Here is a 16,524-nt window from a genome sequence, read left to right as displayed (position 1 = left end):
TGGCGAAAGGTTTGTGGAAGAGATTGGTTATCTCTGGCTTCTGTAAATGTTGCTAATAGGAGGGAGCTAGCTGAGCGGAGAATTTCTTGTAAAACTCTGCAGGGTAGCCGTCAGGGCCTGCTGCTTTTCCACCTTGGAGTGACTTTATAGCATCCAGTAATTCTGATAATGACAGAGGTTTATCGAGCTCCTCCACACTAATAGCGTCAATTTGTGGTATCTGTAATTTATCCAGAAATGCATTAGATTGTATATTGTCTTCTTTAAACTCAGTAGTATATAGGGATTTATAGTAGTCTCTAAAAGTGTACATTATATTTTTGTGTTCGATGATTTTATCTCCGTTCGTGTTAGTAATTACCGAGATTGCGTATGCACATCTTGCTTGTGAATTTGTTGCGCTAAAAGCTTATTAGCTTTCTCCATGTTCATAATAATGATGTCTGGATTTGTAAATTAGTTGTTCGGTTTCTTTAGTTGTCAAGAGGTTTAATTCTGAATGTAGAGCCTGCCTCCTCTTATGTAGAGTCTCGCTTGGTAGTCTGGCATGTTCTTCATCTATTTTAGTAATTTCGCTTTTTTCTCTGCTACTTTCTTCGCTTCGGATTTATTTCTGTGGGAAAGATATGAGATAATCTGTCCTCTTAAGAAGGCCTTAAGAGTTTCCCAGAGTATTCCTGCAGAGATCTCAGGGGATGTATTTGTCTCTAGAAAGAATTCAATTTGTTTGGATATAAATTCAGTACAATTCTCGTCAGCTAATAGAAGCGGATTGAGACGCCATCTGCGGGTGAGTGTATGGGGCTTAGTAATTTCAGCTCCAAGATCATCGGAGCATGGTCTGAAATAACAATAGCATCGTATTTACAAGATTTAATCTTAGACAAGAAGTTATTATCTATAAAGAAGTAATCAATCCTTGAGTAGCAATGATGTACTGGTGAGTAGAAAGAATATGTTCTTGAATTTGGGTTTAAAAACCTCCAGGGATCTGATAAGTTGTGATCAGTTATAAACTTTGTAATTATCTTTGCGGTGTTAGTTGCCGCCCCCCTGTGGAGGAAGTCTTATCTAAAAGTGGATTTAGAACACAATTAAAGTCCCCAGCCATTATAAGTTTATGAGTGTTCAGATTGGGAATGGATGCAAATAAATTTTGTATAAATTCCTTATCATCAACATTAGGTGCATAAACATTTATCAAAATCATTTTACAGTTAGATAAGTCTCCCATGACCATCACATATCTCCCTTCAGGATCCAATACTACATCTGATGCTACAAATGGTACTGTTCTATGTATGAGAATTCCCACCCCTCTAGTTTTCTTTGTAAAACTAGAATGGAACATTTGGCCAGTCCAGTCTTTTTGCAGCCGGAACTGATCCTTACTTAGTAAGTGGGTTTCCTGTAAAAATACTATTTTAGCATTTAGACCTGTTAGGTGAGAAAGTACTTTCTTTCTCTTTAATTCGTGATTCAGGCCTTTAACATTCCAGCTTACGAAGTTAACTGTCCCATCATGGAGACACTGATTCTGAGTTTTTGGTGTCATATTAGTCTTAACTGGAAGTGAAATAGTTTAGGTCTTAATTTCCTATTCCCCCAAGAGTTGTTGCCATGCAGCTTATTATTACGTTGATAGTTATAATTATAAAGATTGAGATGATAGATTAGGTATAGATCAAGCCTGCTCTCTTTCTCTTCCCCTTAACCCCCACCCTCCCTTTTGCCTCCCCAGGTGAGGCTAAAACCCACTTCATGCAGTCCCAGTCCTCTGACATACCCAGAGACAGAGCACGTCCAAAGCACATCAAGCCCCCATGCAGTGGCGCTTTAAGGTTAAAAGCAGCAGCCTCAGCAGAAATTTAAATTAATCAAACCAGACTATGTGTGTGTGGATTCCAGTCTTCATCTGTCCAGATTTGGTGAGCATATGCACAACTGCAGCCTCAGATTTCTGTTCTTGGTGGACAGGAGTGAAACCTGACGTGGCTTTCTCTTGTTGTAACCATTCCACCTCAAGGTTTGACAAGTCATGCATTCTGAGGTGCTTTTTTGTTCACCAAAATTATAAAGAGTGGATATCTGAATTACCATAGCCTTTCTGTCAGCTTGGCTCTCTATCATCTTGAACCAGTCTGGCCATTCCCCTCTAACCTCTGTCATCAACAGGGTGAAGAAGAAATAATATTGTGAAAGATGTACAATCTCCTCTGTTTTGTTGGCTGTAGACAGGTACTGTGCTGCTGTTTTAGCTGAGCAAAGCAAGCCACCAATACAGACTTTTCTTGGACCTCTTTCTCTCTCTCTCTCTCTCTTAGTCTTTCAGCTCATGGTGCAGCAACACGGTCGCTGCACCTAGCACCTGAACTCGGCCTCTCTATTGTGCTCTTGTTCAGTTCTGTCTTCATTCTGCTTCTATGTCCTTTTTCTCCTTCCACACCACAGCTCACTGACCCTTCACACTAGTTCTTGTTTCTTTTTTAATAGGTTTTATCACCCTAACCCACTCTCACCTCGGAGTACTGCATCCTCCAACCATCCTTCTGCTGATGCCAGCATAGGTGAGACATCCCACCCACAATTACAGCAGCCCATGTGAGCAGAGAGCTGAAAAGACTTCGTGCCAGCAAAGCAGCGGGTCCAGATGGTGTATCGCCACGACTGCTGAAGGCCTGAACGTTGGAGCTGGGGAGTCCTCAGTAGCCTGATCCTGAATCTCTGTGCATAACTCTGAGTACCTCCAGTGGCATAGTAGCATCAGTACTACCAGTTGCCAGGTGACTTCCCATTTGCATTACACAATCCCATCCTAAAGGGCCAAATTGCCCCACTGTAATCATAGTCCTTTATTGATTGGTCTCTCTGGTGCCTCTACTTCCCAACTCAGCTTGTGACTGGCTTCCAGTCTGCTAAGGAGTCATATTTGCCACTCCATCCAGTTTACCTTCACATCCTCTAAATGACATCACACAGTATTCATAGTCCTGCCTCAACACCTTTTTACATTCATCCTGGTGGGCACAGTACTTGAGGCTTGTCTGAAGATAGGGACGCAGCAGAAAAGCATTTGCATTGTGGTGCTACCTCCCTCATATATCTTGCACTCAACAATTAAGCACTTGTAGCCATTCAAGATACTGCACAATCTGGCCTTTATGCTCTTTAAATTACATGAGCCATTGTAAGGCAGCATAGTCACTCCAGATTGTAAAAGTGCCCCAGTACCCCACTGAAGGTAATGACTGAACTTCCAGATGGCATCCACGACAGCAAGCAGTTCCCAAGCAGTAACCGCACACCTTCTTGCTTAAAGAACAACTAAAGGAAGTGACCGTCTCCTCACCTCATATGTAAATCTGTGATAGGATGGCCCAAGCCCCATGCTGCTGTCATCTGTGTCCAGGAAGAACAGAAATGTTGGATTGGGTGGAGCCAACACAGGAAACTTGCACAGGGCATCATTGTGGATCTGCTGCTCTTCCATTCCCCACTGGAAATCTTTTTTTCTGTGAGTTAGTGTTCTTTTAGTGAATTCTTTTTCTTTTAGTAAATTAGGTAACCTGAGGCACAAAGTGCAGATAATAGTAGGCTAGTCCTAAATACTCTCTGACCTGCCTCTGGTTGACTGCAGTTGGCCAATCTTGGATGTCTTGTACCTTACAGTATTCTATGGCAACACCTCATTCACTCATTTGAAGGCCCAGATAAGTAAGCTGGATGGTTGTAGTCTGTCCAACATGTCTCACAAAGTATCCCTGAGCAGCTTCAAAAATGGGTCCATGAGTCAGGACATCATTTAGGTATCCTAACAGCAGGTACATGGTCAAGCTAGGACTAGGTCCAATAATTGTTCAAAACTGTCAGGTGCATTGCATTAACAGAATGGAAGGATCCTGAACTGTCAGAAACTGCAAAAAAGTGGTCTTCTCTCTGACTTTTGAAGTAAACTCCACTTGCCACCAAGTGCTAGTACCCATGGGTACCCAGTACCCATTCCACTGATGTAATTTGGAGAGCAAGCTCGATCCCGCCACCAAATATAATGCCTAGTCTATGTGTGGGACTGGGTACAAAACTTTCTTAGTGACAGAGTTTAGATTCTGATAGTACATACAAAATTGTCAGTCCCCTGATTTTTATCATACTTTTCTGATTGGGGTTTAGAAAGTACTAGTATAGTCCTAAGAAACAAGAAATATCATCCATCAAGACATTGTGGGACCAGGTCCAGTCGCTAACTTAAGACACAGCTAAAGGACCACCCTTCATAGCAATGTGGGTTCAGGTAGCCATGACAAACTGGCTTGATGCTGATTATAGGGAATAGTCAATTAGAAAAGTGTCAACCCTCACAATAGAGGCAGATGCCCCAGTGTCTACCAGTGCCTACAACAACCAACCCCATAGCTTCACCTCTGGATAACAATGCACCTCCTGGCAAAGTTATCCAACAGTGACTATTTCTTGGTTTGTTAAATAGTGCGACTCAAACCACTTACATCTTACATGCCACGTGCAAATGTTCGCTGATGACACTGCTATTGTGGGCTGCATTCGGAGTGGGCAGGAGGAGGAGTATAGGAAGCTAATCAAAGACTTTGTTAAATGGTGTGACTTAAGCCACTTACACCTGAACACCAGCAAGACCAAGGAACTGGTAGTGGATTTTAGGAGGCCCAGGCCCCTCATGGACCCTGGGATCACCAGAGGTGACTGTGTGCAGAGGGTGCAGACCTATAAATATCTGGGAGTGCAGCTGGATGTCAAATTGGACTGGAGCACTTACAGGGTTTGTAATTCAATTTCCCACTTTTATTAATGACTTTTAAGTTTTACTGAATGGAGCTACGCATCAGCTTGAACAGAACCCGTGGCGGTGGCCTAAGTTGTCACACTTCCAGAAAATCACAGCTCTGCTTGCACCCCCTGTCTCCTCTTCCACCATACAGACACAAGTTATTCCAGCCAAAGCATAGCGGGCATCAAGGTCATGACTGCTTACTTGGCTTGTTGAGGATTCATCCTGACAAACCAATTCAAATTCAGTTGGGCCACCACTAATGCTTCCTCTAAGGTGGACAGTTGGGCAGGATGGACATGACAGCACAGCTGTATGGGAGTCACCCCATCCATAAAAGCATCTCTAGCAGGCTTGGTCTGCACCAGTCTTGGAGAGTACAGATATAAGCAACTCATCAAACCTTGAATTTTGAATGCAAAGGTCCCCAGTTGCACTGCTGCATGTCTAACCTATTCATGTAGTTGTACTGAGGAGAGACTCGCTACGTCTGAACCCCTGCTCGATTGCCTGGAAAATACATCAGATCTACTCATGGTACATTCTCCAACACTTTAAGTGCTCTCCCTCTAAGGCTGCCATCAACCATACTGCACCATTCCTAGGTGTCCCGTTGTTGGTGTTCCCTATAATTAAAAAACTTTCCCAATATGTTCCATATGTTCCAGTTCATCAAACCAGCTTGGCTTCATTTTGAGCAAAGTCACCATCTCAGGGACTTGTTGAGTCACTTTGTATATTTTCCATTGTTCATCTCCCACAAATGCCATTGTTCCCCTCCCGGCCTCAGATGCCCCTCCACTCTAGACATTCTCTTCTTTCAAAAGGACCAAGGGTGTTTTGGAATCTGGCCAGTCTTCCATCCTCTGAACATTCACCAAATAAGGACAATCACACTCCTAACACCAGTGTAGTGACCTCTTCATGGCTACATGAAAAACAAGTGAGTCAACAAATACATGAACCCAATGGAACAGTTTATCAGGGTGGGAGACTCAAAATGAGAGAGAAATAGGGATAGTGCAAGGAAGACATGCTTAAAAGACACAATGTTGTGAACTATGTATAATCTACCCCAACTGTTCTGGCCATGGGGGATACCCTTACAGAACTGTGCTGGTGTTAAGCTGAACAAAGCAAGCAGCCACTTCCAGTTTTTCTTGGACCAAAAACACAAAGTGTACTTGGCTGTTTCTCTCTTCCTTTCAATTCCTGGCGAAGTAAGCATTAGTTGACGCCAACCTTCGTACTCCCAACTCATCAATCCTGCTGGCAGTCTTCACTTGCATAGCCAGCTTGCACCGTCTTTCTCTGAGTCCTGCCTCAGCGCTGTGCTGACCACATAAGTGGCACACACAGCAGTCTAGCAGACTCACTGCAATATTATTGTTATACAATTTAGTGTTTATAGCTAGAAAAAAATGAATCACCTATCTTAAAATATCTTTTAGGTTTTATATTGACTTTGATTCCTGCATGTCTAAATATTTTCCTATGATGATGACACCTGGTAGGTTTTGAAAGGTCAGAAATAAAAGCCTATTTTAAGTTACATTATTCATTTTTTGATTTCTTGTTATAAATATGCAAAACTTTGTTTCTACTATTTACCATGTATAAAGCATGTGTGCATTTAAGTCTATTATTTTACATTGGATGTTGCCAAAGAAACACATTGACATGTGTAATACATATTAAAACAATCATGTCTGCATGGAAAAGCAGCACAATTTCACTGTCTCTCTACTTTCCTGGTTGCAGCTTTCAGTTAACTTCACTGCTAACAATGCTCTACACCCTGGAAGGTGTTACAGTTGCTCAAAATACCCCCATTACCTCTCCATATCCATTAATTCCATCATTCATTTTTTTTGAACAGTGGAGGGGTGGAGCCTCTCTCAGCTGCAGTTTTCAGAAGACTGGAATCAATAATGGATGACAAGCCAGAGCATCCTAGAGTAAACTCAGTTAGCTATTCATGAGCATGCTATTTCACACCGGTGCAAGTTAGAGTCACCAATTCATTTACTAATGCGCCTGGGATTGGTGGAGGAAAGCACAAAATATGTTATGTGGAATCAGTCAGGGCAGTGAATTTTAAGTCACATTTTTGCTCCTTCCAGGCTCTGAATCAAAGTGTGACTGTTAAACTCTGTATGGTCCAACTGTAACATATGAATAGCATTTGAAGAAATTCTCCTAATGGTTGTGAGTAGTATATGTCAGGCACCTTCTGTCAAACTGGCGATCAATTTTGATTGATTACCTTAAGAGCTGTATTTTTTTTTAATTTGGACGGTGATTTCTTTTTGCAAAAGTGTGCCCCAGCATCATTTTAATACCACTTACATTGACCACTGGAAGATATGAACTTATGTTAAAAGGCCTATATGTGTGATCCTGTTTCTTGTGTCAGCTGCCCAATTACACGTATCAGCAAAATGCTTGAGCAGTACCCACAGCTAAAGTGGAGGCTGCCCCTCTGACCTCCCGTATCGAAAGAGGAATCTCCAACTGTTTTTGAAGGAGCTGAAAGAATCCTTAGGTCAGCTGAAAATAAATATATTTGATTATTTAAAATGGGAGGTATTTGATAGAAATGGCCTAGTTTTAGATTGATTTTTATACAAATTATAATTATATCAATTATTATAATTACAAATTATACAGTAGAGGCTAGATTTTTATAAGTCTCATACGTGCTTTAAAAGGGCTCTGTTGCATATTATTTAACTGTGTTTGATTTTTAAAAACTTTAAAAGTTAAGTACAACCTTTACATTTCATGGACAGAAGGTCTGGGAGCTCACGAGCAGGCAGGGTTGGAGGGTGGGAGATTACACACAGTTGTTTGCAGGCGAGCTCGCAGAGGCCTCCCCCCAGCAGGATACCTAACATCTTCCAGCTACAAACGCTTGCCGGCTAGTAGGCACGTAGAAGTGCGCCTGCGCAGAACCAAGGCACTGAACAGCTCATACTTGAGGGCGCGCAAAGAGGCTGTCAGCTCCGAACATATGGTGACTCGCTATCGCTCAGAGCCTGTCAGCTCCTTGCTGTGATCTTCAAGCTACATGCCCTTACCTGCGTGTACGCGCGCCCGCGATCAGGCGCTGGGATGTGTGAGTGAGAGGATTTTTTTCAGCGAGCGAGAGATCCGACACACTGAGATATGCTCCCGGGGTGTTCATTTGGTCTTTCAGTGAGATGGAAAAAGGCTGTTTTGACTTAGATAAAAAAGCGGTTTACAAATGATAAAGCAAAGATTAGATAGATATTTTAAAAATAATAGATAGATACAGGGGGTTTACCCAAAGCAATATAGGCATGAATGGCTATAAGGTACTTCGGCCCGGCTGGAACATGTGTGGGTATGTCCTCGGGAGAAGTGGGCAAGAAAGTGGAAGGGGCCAGCCAACAGGTGCTGCCTGACTGGGGACCGAGGCAGAGGTCTTCATGCCCTGGACATGTCGAGGGGGCCAGCTGGAACTTGTCTAAACATGTCCTCAGGAGAAGGGGGGCCAACCAACAGGGGCGGTCAGACCGGGCGCAGAGGCAGAGGCCTCATTCATTCATGTCCAGACATGTTGCTTGGGGTGGCTGGAACATGTCTGAACATGTCCTCGGGAGATGAGGCCAGGAAGTGGGGGGCCACCCCACAAAACAGGTGTTGACAGACAGGTGGCCAAGCAGGTGGATGGAGGGCTGGGGGCGGGGCAGACATCCATCAAAATGCCCCTGACACTTTCCTCGGGCAAACAGGTGGTTGGGGGTGGGGTGGGGTCGGGATTAAGGAGGGGGGCAGACATCCGTCAAAATGCTCTTAAGAGAAAGAAGAACCAATAAATGTCTGGGCAGGGACGCGTTGTCCTTCACCAATCTACCGCCAGTGGACGGGGCACTCCTTCACCTCCACCAATCAGGTGGAGGGGTGGCCCAGCATTCAAATCCACCAATCAGAGAAAAGGGGGTGGGACTTAAGGAAATCAATCAAATTTGATTGACAGTTTGACAGAAGGTGCCTTACATATACTACTGTTGTGATTCACCTTGAGTAATTATCTCATAGTCTTAATAAGATTATTATTTAGAAAAAAACTGTTACCATACAACTTAAACCCTTTCAGTCCATCCCAGTCACAACAGATACTTTATAATATGTTGCAAATAATAATAAACTGTAGCTTCATGCTCCAATGCATGATATTCTGTTATTATGCTGTATCGCACACGTGCGAGTAGGAATCAACTAAAGGGCCTGAATAATGGCAATTCCACATCCGACCAGGGGGCGACGGGGTGCACTAACTGTCTTTCTCAATCCATTGCAGACCATTCTCGGGAAATCCCACAGGGTTCTGGCGCTGTTGATGATGTCACTTTCGAGACCAGCGCCTCTGATGACATCTCTTCCGGCCCCGCCTCTGATGATGGCACTTCTGGCCCCCCCGCCTCTGACGATGTCACTTCCGGGCCCCACCTCTTATGACGTCACTTCCGCTTCCAGCCTCTTATGACATCACTTCCTACATTGGCCTTTAAATCCTCCATCTTGATTCAGTACCAGCAGATCTGTTTTGGACTCAGTCTTGTGAACAACTCACTATCTTTAAATACATTTTATGCAGCCAAGGAACATTATACGGGTGTCTACCCCAAACCTATTTATTTATTTATTTATTTCTATTTGTCATTCTTGTGACAGCTGTTAGACTTAAGTGATTGAAATTATTGGCATACTATTGATATGTAGTTGTAGACGGGTGAATAATTGCAGGGAGTGGCCCAAAAGTATTGGGGTGCCAATGGGGTCACCCCTTTTAATTTTGCAATATCATAACTCAAAATCAGTGTGCGAAGGCACAAAATATGACCAAAATAAAGCAACCTTCGTGGTTTCTTGGAAATGTTTGGCCCTTGGGAGCAGGTCAGTCATGCATACACCAACCCCGAGTCCAAATGAGACGCCGACATCAGGAGGCATCAGATCTTTACAGCCCTATAGCTGAAAGGGGCGGGGTTATCATTCCTCAAGTGGCATCTTCACTGCTGCAGAAGAGGAGAAAAAAGATGAGGCTGTTAGAGACCGCACCCCCTCTCGCTCCAAAAGGGTTTTGCATTCCTTGGATGAGCCGAGGATGTGTTCTCCAGAAGCGCAGGTGTGCATAGGTGCAGAAGCAGTAGTATTTTGTACTACTGGTAATATTAAATTTATTCTACTACACAGGCTTGACAATGTAGCTTGCCTATCATGCACTTTTTGTAGTTGACTTCCTCCATATTTATGAAATCCTTTTCAATAAATGCAGATATCTCAGGGCAGTGCTGCCTCATTCCTCTCTGCAGATGGTCATTGTGTGCTTCAGGGTTCAATGCTGGGATCAATTTTGTTTTCTTGTTACATGTTGCTGTTACAAGGTGTCATTTATACATACAATATAATCTCTTTTGTATGCTGAGGATTACACCCATTTTTTTTCAATTAAGATATTAACAAACTGCTTCATTGATGACATTATGAAAACAGCGAATAAGTGACTATTACAACAAAAAGGTCTAAAACCTGCTTAATCCAATTCAGGGTCTTGGAGGGTGGAGCTTTTCCCTGTAACACTAAGTGCAAAATATTCTAAAATGCTTAGATTTCCATTACATATAAGCTTTACTCAATACCAAAATTATGGATATTTCTTGTCTTATTTGTAAAACCTTGCACACAGCATGTCTGAAATAATGTTAAAAAAAAAAAATAAATATAGTATAAAGCCTCTACTTCTGCAATAAGGCAGCTCAAAAGCTATATCGAAACATCTGATAAGCATTTTTGAATGAACAGATTATTGAATCATTGAGAAACAGCCGATTTCAATTTTGTAAAGGAGACCAACCACAGCCAATTCCAGTCTCAACTGGAGACACATCCAGGTATTGAAGTTCTTTCATTTAGATGGAAATATAAAAAGGGGGCTTTTTGAATTGTTTTTGTTCATTGTGAATATGGAACAATCCAGCGGAACACACACACACACACACATACACAGAGAGATAGAGAGAGAGAGAGAGAGAGAGAAATAAAAATGTTTGGACAAGTGTGAGGAAAAGGAGCAGGGAGAAGAGCAGTTGGATCAAGACAAGGGAGAAGAAGAGGTAGGAGGAGAGTAGTGGCAGTGCTAAAAGGAGAGACAGAGCTATTGTCACTGATGAAATAAGAGTCATCATCATAGACCATGTGATAAACCATGGTCTTAACATTGAGAGAGACTAGTGAAGGAGCCTAGCCTAATCTCAAACGGTTAATCATTGTCTCCATTAACCAAAATTTTCAACACACTAACAGGTAAGTGATGCATTTCACAAGGCCTTCTTCTGCCATTTCTGTCACTATGTCCTGCAGTAACAGTAGGCCACCTGTCCCACTATTTTGTTCATCTAAAGGATACATTTTCTTCCCTTTGGGGTAAAAGAAAAGCTATACCATGAAGACTGAGAGCATGCAATTGTAGGAATTGTTATTATTGACAATGCAATAAAACTGAAAGAAATGTAGACCACAATTGTAGCTTGACTACCATTTCTCAGACTCTGATCAAACATTTCAAATGAAATTGTTGTACACAGTTCCCTTAGAAAGGAACAGAGAGCAGGTCAAGGAGCTCCAGCACCGATATGATTGTCTATCCAATACATCTGTTATGTCTTGCTCTACACTATGCCACTCTACATGTAAACATGGTTTACAGTATGTGGAGTAGGACATACTGAAAAGCATTTACACATACCGTGTTTAACCTGACAAAAACATGTCAGCAGTGAAGAAAAGTCATTGGGAAAAGGGCCTTTGCTAATGTGCTGTGTCAGACAGAAGCAAATATCACAATATGTGCTGGTTTGGTCCTATAGAAATGCCAGATTGCACCCTACAACACTGGGTGCCTTCTTTTGTTTTAGATGACCTCCACCAACAACTGGTGCCATAAGAAAAAGGGAACAGGTGGGTGGAAACATGAGGACCTTTGACAATGCTGTAGCATTCAAAAACTCACATGCATTCACAAACTGGTTTGCAGTCAATCAAAGAATGGTTTCCCTCAACCCATCCCAACCCCCTACTGGCTTTTCCACGGCCACATTGATTTTTTTTCATTCTCCTGCCGGCCGTCTTACCAATATGATGGGCCCTCGGCCAAAGTAGTGTGCTGGGTCCCCTGTTTGATAGCAAAACAGAAGCATACATAGGCATCAGAAACATCGTTGACCCCTGTGCTCCTGGGGCCCCCGGCCAGTGCCCATATGTTAAGAGGGCCCTGAATATCTTTCCTTGAAGCAATGGATGCCAGTTGCAGAGGCGTCTCAGCTGAAGATTTCCAGGGGTGGATTAGGCATGCCAAGTGCTTTTATCTAAGACACATAGTCGGAGACAAGGTAAGATGTTATGTGGATGAAAACCTACAGCCAAATGTTGAATATCGGAATAATTGTTTTTTCTCCCATCTGTGCATTTTATTTTTACACATTTGGAACCAAAGGTCTTGTATGTTAGGTTTCTTTGTTGATCACTGGCAGTAATTTCATGTTGTTAATAAAGCTCTTACTACAGCAGTTCTGTCATTTACTAAATGCACATATTCGATGCTCAAGCAAAAACTATAGAATGGATTACAGTAAAAGGAAACTGAATTATAAAAAAGACAATGGATTTCATATTGTCTGTTGTATGCAGGTACAACTGAAACATGAAAAGTAATAGTTTCTGTAGTACCATCCTCTATTAGTATTTTGAGTCATTTTGCTATGGTTTCACTATATGTTCTTCTTGAAGAGAAAATGTGCTAATGTAAGGAAAGAATGATTTGATATAGAGTTGGGATTTGATTGAGTTAGTGTACAATGGATATCGAAAAAAAGAACCATTCCCTTTGAAAAAAATCACATTTTGTTGCTTTGCAGTCTAAAATGAAAACGCACATATTTTTTTTTACTTACATGCAACCTATAACATCCAAGTGAAATATTTAATAGCAACAGTTTGGAAATATAACAAAAAACAAGAATAACTGAGATTGAAAAAGGATTACTCCACTCCCAAACAATACTTGTAAACTCAATCTGGTAGAATTATTCACTTTCTTCATTGCATACCAAGGTAATTGGCTTCCACTGGTGATCAGTTGAAATCACTGTGATTTTTTAGCATAAAGTTATTCCTGGAGCATTCCAGTGCTTGGTAGTGGAACTGAAAGCAAACAATTGATTATCGGTGGCAAGGAACTTTCAAAAGATCTCAGGAATATAGTTGCTAGTTGTTAGGCACAAGTCAGGAGATGAATACAAAAAGATTTCAAAATCTGTATCAATCTAGGAGCACAGTAAAGAAGGTGAAAGTGTTGGATATTACTAAGACACTTCCACGATCTGGCCGGGCCTTCAAACTGGTTAGAAGAGTGAAGAGAAAACTGGTCAGAGAGGCTACCTAGAGGCCAATGGCAACTTTGAAGGAGTTACAGGATTTTATGGCAGAGTGGTCGATGCGTACTTGTGATAATATCACAAGTACTCCACAAATGTGGCTTGCATGGGAGGGTTGCAAAACAAAAGCAGCTCTTCAAGAAATGCCAATTTAAGTCTCATTTGAGCTTTTCCAAAAGATACATTGAAGATTCTCGGGCCAAGTGTAAAAAGTTATTAAGATCAAACTATATGGCATCAACACCAAATGGTACACCAGGTGGAAAGCCAATAGAGCTCACCATCCAAAACATCTCATACCTACAGTAAAGCATGGAGGTGGTACCATCCTGTTGTGGTGGTGTTTCTCTGCAGCAGGGACTGAGGCACTTGTTGGGATAGAAGGAAAAATGAATGGGGCAAAATACCAGCAAAGTACTGAAGAAAATCTGCTACCCTCTGCTAGAAAGTTGAAGAAGGTTCAGCTTTCTACATGACAATGACCTAAAGCACACAGCAAAACTGACTACACAGTGGCTGAAGGAGAAAAAAAAGTGAATGTCCTTAGGTGGTCCAGTCAGATCTCAGACAAAGATAGTTTTCTATTCCCACTGTATGTTGAAAAAAAAAATTGTTTTGCATCTTGAAAAGTAGAGTTAGTATTTAATAAACAAAATGTGATTTTAAGCAGAAAATTGAACTATTTGGCTAACCGTGTAATTTAGGTGTTGCTCTGTTAAGAGTTTAGAAAAAAAAAGTATCTTCAAGGTAAAACACTTGTTAGCAATTGTAAAAAATTGGTATGATATATACTGTTTTAACAAAAAGGAATAACAGAACCATTCAGAATGCAGAACAAACAAAATCACATACTTCACTGCTAAATATGAATCTGCAAACACTGAATGTGTCACTTATTTGGTTTTTAAAGGCACAAGGAAATGTTTATTATATCCCATAAGTTAAAGAACATCATAGACTTTAATGGTACATTGATAACGCTGTCTCACTGCTGACAAATTTATTGAGTATAGGTAATAACAGTGCAGTTAAATTTTCAAATTCTGGATAAGCACACAAGCATAATCAATAAAGTGTGATCACTGGTGCAAGAAACCTTGAAAGCACCACAACAAAGGCTTTTTAACACACATTCTAAAATAAAGGATGAATGAAAAACTGACATGATTTCGAAGAGGGAGTTTTAAAATTGGGACAGATTTGGTTGGGAAGCACCATCACTTTGTGACATTTTGAGGTTTGAATTAATTTGACTCCTCCATTAAATATTACTCCTTAGTAATATTCTTTAAATCAGCTGAGGATGCAAATATAAATTTTAAAATAGCAAATGTTATAAACCAAACAAAGTGGATCTTTGAATATCCAGACTTTAAAAGCTTACTTACAAAACCAACTTTAAAGAGATTGTTTAAATGGAAATATCCGGAATTATCTAGAAATTCACTAATTTAACTGTCCAGATACACTATTTGAATTATTTTTAGTATTCATTTTAAGTGTATACAGCTACTAGAGAGTAAATGTCAGAATGTAAAATGTGTAAATGCTATGCTAAAGTCAGGTAGCTGATGATGTCACCCTTTATAAGGTTAAACCCCCAACATTAGGAACCTTCCATTAGCGGTTATACTGGTAGATCCCCATCTCTGCCATACATGAAAATTCAAACCCATTGTTGTATTTTGATATTTATGAATGCCAATATTAATTTACAGGATACTTGGGTAACTACTTGATACATATATCAGCATTTTAAAGCTGTTTTTCTGTAATCACTTAATATACATTTCTCTTCTGGTTCGTCCTGCTTCCATTTCAAAACCAGTCACGCCCACATGCAGCCGACATGGCATTTCTCAATTCCTATTCGTCCACTTCCAAACCCTTCCCCACGCTGCCAGCGGCTCCTCTTCAAAACTAGTCCCACCCAAACACAGCCGACGCGGCATTTCTCGACAAGCTACTGAAGTACGCTTACAAAATAAAGCAAACTCTGCATGCAGCGAAAATGTACTTCTCCAGCCAGATTCCATGCTCAGAACCATCAACCCCTTCACTAAATCATACAAACACATGCATGAAATCACTCAGTCCAATCCAACAGCATCTGTATGAATGATTTTCAAGGAGCACCCTAGGCAGGATTTACGAGGATACAATGCCCCGACATGTCACACCAATGTTGCTGCAATTTTCATCGGAGTTGGCAAACCGCCTGCCAAAAGGGACATTTGCATCTATCCCATAGGCAACTCCTGTAAACAGATTTCTGTGCTCAATACGATCCTATGGTTTACCCACTTTTATTCCCTTAGAGACATTGGCTGGCACAAAGACTTACAACATGTTCCCGATAAAAGAACAGCCAAGCGAGTAAGGCTTACTCAAAGCCAATTTTACGTGTACAGATTAGCAATAAGGAATACATTTAGTATTTTGCACTCCAGCAGCAAACTATTTCAACAGTACATCATAGATGCGTATGTTAAAACAGAGGGCGCCCGTCTCAACTATCTCAGATTAGATTATCAACAAGTCTGTGTGTGAAACAATACATATGACTATCAGACACACTGCAAGCAAATGCTGAAAATAACATACGTGTTGGCAAAATGATCAAATTGCCGTCCACATTTCCAGTAAGTCCAAGATACGTGCAACAAAACTATCAGGATGCAGCAGCCACAGTACATAGCCTCATTTATTTATCACTTTCACATGTAATCCTGCTTGGCCAGAAATTCTACATGCACTGTCTATGACACCAAAAGACCAGAGCACAGTCCTGATATTGTAGTACAAGTCTTTTGGATTAAGCTGCAGAAATTTCTTAGACATTCTACAACTACATCTTTTTGGGGTTGTTATCGATTATATTTACGCAACTGAATTTTGGAAGCTCGGCATTCCTCATGCCCACATGCTGCTTACTCTTGACAGTAATTCTAACAACCAGTCTTCAGCCATGTTCAGTTGTACGTTAGAGAGACAGAGATAGATACTTTATTAATCGCAAGGGGAAATTCATATACTCCAGCAGCAGCACATTGATAAAGAACAATATTAAAGAGTACTAACAATGCAGGTATAACGGACAGACAATATATTTGTATAATGTTAACGTTTACCCCCCAAAGAGTCACATAGTGTGGGGGAGGAACGATCTCCTCAGTCTGTCAGTGGAGCAGGACAGTGACATCAGTCTGTCGCTGAAGCTGCTCCTTTGTCTGGAGAGGATACTGTTCAGTGGACAAC

The sequence above is a fragment of the Polypterus senegalus genome, chromosome 7 (assembly GCF_016835505.1).
Source record: "Polypterus senegalus isolate Bchr_013 chromosome 7, ASM1683550v1, whole genome shotgun sequence".
Lineage (NCBI taxonomy): Eukaryota > Metazoa > Chordata > Cladistia > Polypteriformes > Polypteridae > Polypterus > Polypterus senegalus.
The sequence above is the reverse complement of the archived record's forward strand: the minus strand, read 5'-3'. Positions refer to the sequence as shown.